This window comes from Somniosus microcephalus, chromosome 33, assembly GCF_052327205.1.
Source record: "Somniosus microcephalus isolate GS21.2 chromosome 33, FLI_Smic_1.0, whole genome shotgun sequence".
Lineage (NCBI taxonomy): Eukaryota > Metazoa > Chordata > Chondrichthyes > Squaliformes > Somniosidae > Somniosus > Somniosus microcephalus.
The window spans coordinates 31195762-31204926 of record NC_141019.1 but is presented as its reverse complement, the minus strand read 5'-3'; the positions used below and the strand labels follow the sequence as shown (position 1 = coordinate 31204926).

The following is a 9165-nucleotide window of genomic DNA, read 5'->3' as shown; positions in this document are numbered from 1 at the left end:
TTAGGAGAAGTGACTGGAAAGCTTAGACAAAGCTGGGTTTTGAGGAGGCTTTCAAAGGTGGGTGGGGGTTGGGAAGGGACTACTCGAGTGGAGCCAAGGCAGCCAAAGGCTCTACTATAAAAATGGAATGTGGGGTGGAGCGAATACACGAGAGTCGGAAAGTCGGAGGGGCTACAAGACCATGATTTGCAGAGATAGGGTGAGTAAAGGCTGTGGAGGAATTTGTAGACTAGGGTGAGAATTTTAAATTTAGGGTGTGAGATGACGATATAGATCAGCAAGCACAAGGGAAGTTGAGTTAGTAGTGGGGGTGGGCAGAGAGAAAATCAGGAGGCTGGCAAGGATGACGTTTGAGGAGTTCCTCACTTGTCATTTTTAATCTGAGCTAAACTGTCAAAGCAATGAAAATGAAAGCTGCATCAAGGGGACAGAACTTGTACCCTAAACAACAACTTGCATTTATCCCAAAGAAGTTATGAGGGGTGACCAAAAGCTTGGAGAATGGCAGAGGGGTTTAGGGAAGGAATTCCAGAGCATGGGGCCTAGATAGCTGAAGGTACTGCTGTCAATGGGTGGGGGAAGACAATGCACAAGAGGCCAAAGCTGGAAGATGCAGAGTTCTTGGAGTGTTTGAGGTAGGGAGGGATGAGGCAGTGAAGGGATTTAAACATACAGATGAGCATTTTAAGTTGTTGGGGACAAAGAGCCAGTGGAGGTCAGCAAGCACAAGTGATAGGTGGGCATTCAAGGTTGATTTATTTGATCCAGAGGAAGTTTGTGTTGTCCAGTGAATTATGCAAAATACAGTATGAAAAATTGTTTTTAAATTGCCACATCCTGTACAATATGTACCTTTTTAAAATATAGTGCCAAATCCTGTATAAGAACTTTTGCACACTGTTCCAGGGACATCCTTTCTTTCAAAGGTACAATGGTGTTAATTAGATTTGAGACAACAAACTCTTAACAATTGATCAAGGACACAAACTGAACTAGAGAAACTTCAAAGCCAAGCACTAAGCATTTTTTCCTTTAACCCTTGACTAGCTGCTGCCTGTATTCTCAAAAATTGGAACTGTACAAACTCAATTTGATGCTTTCCATTAATACCATGAAGTGAATGTTTCAAAATTGCATGAGTTTTCATCAAGGGTGGAATGCAATTAGACCATCCAGCTCGGTGGTTGTTATCCAGCCTACTTTCTGATCCTGCTCATGGAGCTGTGTTTTGATCCGTCCTGCAGGTGGAAACAGATGATCTGGTGGGTTTATGGTTTTTTTTTAATAATCTCCGCATTACTGGCTATCGGCAGGAATGCACCAGATTAAACATGTAGGTTCTGGTCCTAGCAGAACTGCTCCTTCATTTGGAACCTGCCTCTGCTATCCACAATACTGCTGGGCCCAATTTGAGGTGATTGAAGTTAAGGTGGTGAGAGCAATTTGGGGTATATTCACAGTAAACATTACATTCTGGCAAAGCAGTTTTCCACTTTGCATCTATGCTAAAGTTAGATATCCTTAAACAGGCGGCCTGCTTACGAGGACCTGGTCCACTACTCCAGAGGGTGAGGCACTCCTGATCTAACCCATACGTCAGTCTGTTATACCATGTACACGTCAGTCTGTTATACCATGTACAATCTGCAACAACTAGCTTATTGGGTCCTGAGGAAAGGCTCTACATGGTTTTCTCCATGCCTTGCCTTTTTTTCTTTCTCCCTGGCAGTGGGGGTGGGGAGTTTAATTTCTTTCCTGGATTTCACCACCCGGCTATTTACAAAAGGCATTAACTGCTTTCTGGGGTACGGTTTCAGACACCAGTTGCCTTCTCGTATCTTGCCCTATCCACCATTCTTCATGCAAGGTCAGACAGAGTTTGGAAGGATATTTGACATGGGGCAACACAGCCAAGTTCACTGTTCAGAAATTTCTATCAGGGGTCACCTAGAAAGGAACTCAATTTCTCCCCCTGTAGCCCAGAGATGCTGAGGCTAATTGTATTGTCCCACTGCTGTGCTGACTGACATGTTAATTTCAAAGCGTGGATCAAACCTGGGACCTTCCTGGCCTATGTTGCTCAGCTACTTTGTGCCTTTGCCAGTTGAGCCATCAAGGCATCCCCAAGTTACCTACCCATTACATCCTACATTATCCATATTTGACCAGCTATCTCCTTTGGTATAAAATAAAAACACAAGAATGAGCAGGTTCGAGGACTGCCTGGTGATTTGCTCCTAGGTTTTGCAGAGTGTGATTACCTATGTTTCAGTCCTTAATGTGTGCCTAGACGACCTTGGAATTCTTGTATGCAATGTCTTTAAGAAGCCTTCACCCTGGTGGGTCTTAAATGTTTTGTTTTTGGATCTGACATGCCAATGTAATTAAAATGACTTTTCATTAAATCCTAAAACTTCAGTTTGGATAGAGCTCTCTTTAAACTATTTGTGGTGTCCTCCCTGTAAAAGGAGTGGGAGTGTTTGATAATTTGGCATCCAATGGTTTTCAAATTTTGTTCAAACTTACAAAAAGCACAATGCAACACCACTTGTGCTCTATGGTAATGAGATTTGAATTTCTACTATTTCTCTACCACCGCTTTTAGTCTTTGTGTTGTTTTGGTGCACACATTGAGTGTTCATTTTTAAATCCATGTTCCTGTTAATTTGTGTATATCTCAAGTTGTTAACTGATCTTGCTGTTCTGATTTAGGATTTATTCTCTAATGAGGCAATAGCACTAAAAACAGCCCTTTGAAAACTCAGCCACAAAACCACCAAATAAAGTATAACGGCAAAAGAGGACTGCTTTGCCTGGGCTGCAGACACTGCTGATCTACAGGGGTGCTTAATGTAATAAAATAAAATCAATATCTCCATTTTGGGGTTGTACATTATTGTAAATTGACAGGTATTTATTTCCCCATGTTGATGGAAAAAGTCTGTGGTGCAATTTGGAAGCAATGAAGGTTCCAAAACTGCAATATTTATTTTACAGCATTCAAAATGTCACCTGAAATCCATGGCCTCTTTATTTCATCAAAGTTTGCCTTCTGAAGTTCAAGCCACGGGGTTGTCTGATGGGCATGTAACTGGAGCACCTATTTTGAAAGGCTGAGGACTGTTTGTTGAGCTCAAGCCATGGAAATGTAATTGGGGCAATGCCCTACAACTGCAGAGTGTTCAAACACTCCTCAAAATGGTGCAACTCTCTTGGCTCACTGCCTCCGCTATTGCTCTGCTACCATTCTATTCCCTTCTGGCGCTCAAGACCTTGTGGACCCTGTGAGAACCCCTCGCAGACCTCCATTTTAAAAACAGTCTAATGCAAAATAGTACATTCCATTTATGTTCTGCATCACAGTCAAGCATCTGTATTTATTCTTGTACCTATTATGTTACTAATCAGAGTCATCCATCTTTATTTAAATGCATTAACTACATGCCCTATTTTTCTGGTGTGGGAGGAAAGGAATGATTTTTGTTTTGTGCCTTAGTTTAAAAACATGGATCACTTCAAGCTCCAAGTTTTGGAATCACTGGTCCTTCTTTCATCTTTACTTTTGTCCTAACAATCAAGTGCTCTTGAGGGGCTTTGTCAATGACAGCTTCATAGTGACTAGACTAGATCCTTTCTGAATAGTCAGTCGCACCAACAACCGTTTCACCATTGCCCTCTGACATCTGTTCCCTGTGTATACACTTCCTGTTCCTGTGTGCATAACCTAATATTTAACGTATTTGCTTAATTGATCCAGAGCTGTTTGAATGGCATCAGTTTCTCTAGGTTTTGTTACTTGGACATAGTATTGGGTAAATATATTTGTGATCTTTTATATTAGACTGAGGTAGATACTTCAGTGGTCAAATTCAAGGTCCATTTCTGTTCTACTCCGGTACCAATTCACTTAATGTAACACTGAACAGAATTAAAGATACCTGGGAGTGAATTATTAATCAATTTATGCACTGTTTATATAATGTACTGTGAAGGGCCCCGCCCCCCCCCCCCCCCCCTTCCCAACAACTAGTATGCGCTGGGTTAAATGACCCACACTGCAGAATTTAAAATTAACCTAATACAGCAAGGTGAAGAATTGATTACTGGGAAATAATATATGCAACACCTAAATTAAATTATTTTAATCTGTAGAATCCCTTAAGTCCCCAATTTAAGGGTCAGTCCCTTCCGAGGACGAGGAATGATAATTGCAAATATGAACTAAAGTATTTGGGACGTGTTGAAGAATACTAATGATATTGAAACATTTTCTCAACGTCCCAGGTGGTGATGCTGTCAAATACTCCCAGATTTGATCTGGAGCCAGTCAGTTGAAAGTGTTCTAACTGCGCTATGCTGGAGACCTTAGAGAGAACTGAATTTGGTTAGTTCGCTATAGGGGACGAGCAGTGAGAGTGCTCATACTGTATCATTTCACTTGCATTTAGTTCTCTCTGTTTATTTGTGTTTGGCTGGCTTGTGTTTAATTGCTATTTTAGCTCATCTTTTTATTTCGTTAAGTTGATACTAAATATGCACTTACCGAATATTTAATGTTGTATTTTTAGCTGCCGCCAAATTGGACAAATGAAAGAAATTGCCGTTTAATTGTACCTTTAAAATCTATTACCTGCACGCTTTCGAGACTGGCACTCACCCTCCCTGCAATCCACGCACTTCTAGTTCAAAGCATTGACTTTGTCCGTGACTTTCAAGCTCATCCAGCTTATTACTCAGCGTAGCGGGCTGTGATTGGCTTCCCCTCCCACCGGAGCAAAGTCGTATCAAGCCAGAAACCAATCGGGTCACGCAAGGTTGGAAGGCGGGGCTTTCGGGTCTTCATCAGCCAATCAGCGGGGAGTGACCGCGGCGAAACGGCCTAATCACACAGCTCCGCACTTCGCCCCGCATCACCAGCAGCCAATCAGTGATTGGGAGGGCCAGCCGCTCGGCGGCGTTGGCCTTTGTATTGACGGCGCTGAGCTCGAGAGGCGGACTCGCCACATGAAGGGTGGTGGAGAGATGTAGCTCGCCGCCCTGATACAGCCGGCTGCGAAGGAGACTTGGCTGTGTTTTATTGATGTAGGTACTTAACAAGAGTAAGAAATTCCCGGGGAATAATAAAAGAAAGACTTGCATTTCTATAGCACCTTTCACGACCTCATACGAATTAGGAGCAGGAGTAGGCCACTCGGCCCCTCGAGCCTGCTCCGCCATTAAATAAGATCATAGCTGATCCGATTACGCCACATTCCCGCTTACCCATAACATTTCACCCCCTTGCTTATCAAGAATCTATCTACCTCTGCATAAAAATATACAAAGACTCTGCTTCCACTGCCCTCTGAGGAAGAGAGTTCCAAAGACTCACAACCCCCTGTGAGAAAAAATTCTCCTCATCTCTGTCTTAAATGGGCGACCCCTTATTTTTAAACAGTGACCCCTAGTTCTAGATTCTCCCACAAGAGGAAACATCCTCTCCACATCCACCCTGTCAAGACCCCTCAGGACATTACATGTTTCAATCAAGTCACCTCTTCTAAACTTCAGCGGATACAAGCCTAGCCTGTCCAACCTTTCCTCATAAGACAACCCGCCCATTCCAGGTATTAGTCTAGTAAACCGCTGAACTGCTTCCAACGCATTTACATCCTTCCTTAAATAAGGAGACCAATACTGTACACAGTACTCCAGATGTGGTCTCACCAATGCCCTGTATAACTGAAGCATAGATGAAACATGAAGCTCAGGATGCCCCAATGTGCTTTACAGCCAAGAAGCATATACGAACATAAGAAATAGGAGCAGGATTAGGTCATTTGGCCCCTCGAGCCTGCTCCACCATTCATTAAGATCATGGCTGATCCTCAACCTCAACTCCACTTTCCTGCACTATTCCCATATCCCTTGATTCCCTTAATATCCAAAAATCTATCGATCTCTGTCTTGAATATACTCAACAACTGAGCCTCCACAGCCCTCTGGGGTAGAGAATTCCAAAGATTCACCACCCTTTGAGTGAAAAAATGTCTCCTCATCTCAGTCCTAAATGGCCGCCCCCTTATTTTGAGACTGTGACCCCTGGTTCTAGACTCCCCAGCCAGGGAAAACATCCTCCCAGCATCTACCCTGTCAAGCCCTGTAAGAATTTTGTATGTTTCAATGAGATCACCTCTCATTCTTCTAAACTCTAGAGAATATAGGCCTAGTCTACTCAATCTCTCCTCATAGGACAATCCCCCCATCCCAGGAACCAGTCTGGTGAACCTTCTGACAGGGCTAGACAGACTGGATGTTTTCCCTGGCTGGGGGATCTAGAACGAGGGGTCACAGGATACGGGGTAGGACATTTAGGACTGAGATGAGGAGAAATTTCTTCACTCAGAGGGTGGTGAACCTGTGGAATTCTCTACCACAGAAGGCTATGGAGGCCAAGTCACTGAATATAATTAAGAAGGAGATAGATAGATTTCTAGACACAAAAGGCATCAAGGGGTATGGGGAGAGAGCAGGAATACGGTATTGAGAGAGAGGATCAGCCAAGATCATATCGAATGGCCTACTCCTGTTCCTATTTTTCTATGTTTCGTTGCACTCCCTCTATGACAAGTATCACTACTCCCGATGTGGACTCACCAGGGCCCTATATAATTGCAGTAAGACATCTTTACTCTTATACTCAAATCCTTTTGTAATAAAGGCCAACATACCATTTGCTTTCCTAATTGCTTGCTGTACCTGCATGTTAACTTTCAGTGATTCGTGTACAAGGACACCCAGGTCCCTCTGAACACCAACATTTCCCAATCTCTCACTGTTAAGTCTGTGTGTTCTAGTTATTGTTAATAAGAATCACTGCACACAGACCACAAGAGTAAATTCAACAGGTCTTTACTAGTCGGAGGTCAGGCTGAACTGCCCAATAAATCATTACACAGCACTTATATACCGGTGTGGTCACCACCGGTATTACAGTATACAGCAGCCAAGATAAAGTAGTGCATCTCTTAAAATAGTTCTTAAAGGTGGAACGGTTACATACACCACAATCCTCCCTTTTTAGCTTAACAGTATATATTCCCCATTAAACATAACATAATAACATATATACACAACTTCATGTAAAAACAGTTCACAGATTCAGTCTCTGAGGAGGCCTCCTGATCCGAGACGGATAACGCCTTTCAGGGGTCTCTGGTTCTCGTTGCTGGGGTGACTCATCTAGTTGATCCCCTATGGATAGGACATCATCATCAGGTATATTCACTTCTGAGGTAGATGCTTCAGGTTCACTAACTTCCTCCACGGTTGTCTCTGTCGTAACCATGGGCTCGACCCTTGTTCTCGATCCCACCAGTTGGTCAGCATGACGTCGCATTACATTTTCACCAACATCTACCGTGTACATCAGGGGTCCTTGTCTGGCCCGAATTGTTCCAGATTGCCATTTCTCGTTTTTATAGTCCCTGGCTAACACCGGTTGTCCTATTTCAAAACTCCGAGTGGGCTTGTTATTGATATGCTGGAACTGTTTGTTTTCGACTTCCCTCCGCACATTTGGTTTTAACAAGTCCAACCTGGACCGCAACCTCCTGTTATAGAACATCATGGCAGGACTTTGGTTTGTTGTTGCATGGGTGGCGTTTCGATAGGTCAGTACAAACCTCTCGGCCAGCCCATTCGTAGCTGGATGATATGGGGCAGAGGTATAATGTTTCACCCCATTCTTCTTCAGGAATTTCTGGAATTCCTCTGGCACGAACTGTGGTCCGTTGTCTGAACATATTTGCTCTGGCAATCCATTTCTTGCAAATATCGTTCTTAGCACCGCGATCGTCTTCTCCGAGGTAGTGGTAGTCATTTTAATCACTTCTGGCCATTTAGAATGTGCGTCCACCGCAATTAAAAACATGGAATCCATGAATGGACCAGCAAAGTCAATATGTACACGTTGCCATGGGGTTGAAGGCCATTCCCATGGATGCAGCGGTGCAATTGGAAGTGCATTTTGGACTTTTTGGCACCCTGAGCAGCTTTTCGTCAGATCCTCTATCTGTTGGTCGATACCCGGCCACCACACATAAGCCCTAGCAAGGCTTTTCATCTTGACTCCCCCCAGATGACCTTCATGTAGTTCTTTTAGAACTCTCTCTCTTAACTTAGGAGGGATAATCACCCTTGTTCCATACATCAATGTTCCCTGACAGATGGACAGCTGTTCTCGTCTTGCTGAGAATGCCGGTAACAGTGGATCACCATGGGCTGGCCATCCCTTTACTGTCAATTCGTAGACCCGGGACAGTGTCGGGTCATTCCTAGTCTCCCTTTCAATATTTGCATTGGTGACAGGTAAACATTCGATGATGGTCGAGTGAAATAACTCCACCGGGTCAACCGTCAGTGCCTCCTCCTCAGTAGGTAGTGGCAGGCGCGACAGCCCATCAGCATTACCATGCTGCTTTGTACCTTTGAATTCTATCTGATATTGATGTGCCCCTAGGAAAAGGGACCATCTCTGGAGCCTCTGTGCTGTCATCACCGAAACACCCTTCTTAGGGTTAAAAATGGATACCAACGGCTGGTGGTCTGTCAGCAGTGTAAACTTCTGGCCCTGCAGGTAATGATTAAACTTCTTTACTCCCCACACAAGGCTGAGAGCCTCCCTATCTATCTGAGCATAGTTGCGCTCAGCGGAGGTCAATGATCTGGATGCAAATGCGACTGGCCTTTCCAAGCCATTTGGCAACTTGTGTGAGAGTACTGCTCCAATACCATAAGGAGAAGCATCACAAGCTAAACGAATAGGTAGCGTTGGGTTGAAGTGAGCCAACACTTCCTCTGAGGTGATCAATGCCTTGCTTTTGCGAAAGGCCTTCTTACAGTCCTCGCTCCACTTCCATGGTACTTCTTTCTGCAAAAGAGCGTTCAGCGGGTGCAGCACCGTGGATAGATTTGGCAGAAACTTATGGTAATAGTTAATCAACCCTAGGAACGACCTCAACTGGGATACATTTTCCGGAGCGGGAGCCTTCACAACAGCTTCGATCTTGTCAGGTGGCTTGTGCAGCCCCTCCTGATCAATGACATGACCACAGTACGAGATCCGTTTCTGAAAGAACTCACACTTCTGGCGATTAACTCGAAGTCCATATTCCTTCAATCTGG

The 9165-nt window shown here is 44.0% G+C and overlaps 1 long non-coding RNA gene across 1 annotated transcript in view; it reads left to right on the top strand.

The window, feature by feature from the left end:
• Positions 1 to 4945: 4945 nt before the first annotated feature.
• The window catches only part of LOC147097090 (uncharacterized), a 34492-nt gene continuing 30272 nt past the window's right edge, over positions 4946 to 9165 (top strand). The window contains exon 1 of the long non-coding RNA XR_015074438.1: positions 4946 to 5082. This is a non-coding gene — a long non-coding RNA (uncharacterized LOC147097090). The remainder of the gene's footprint in view (positions 5083 to 9165) is intronic.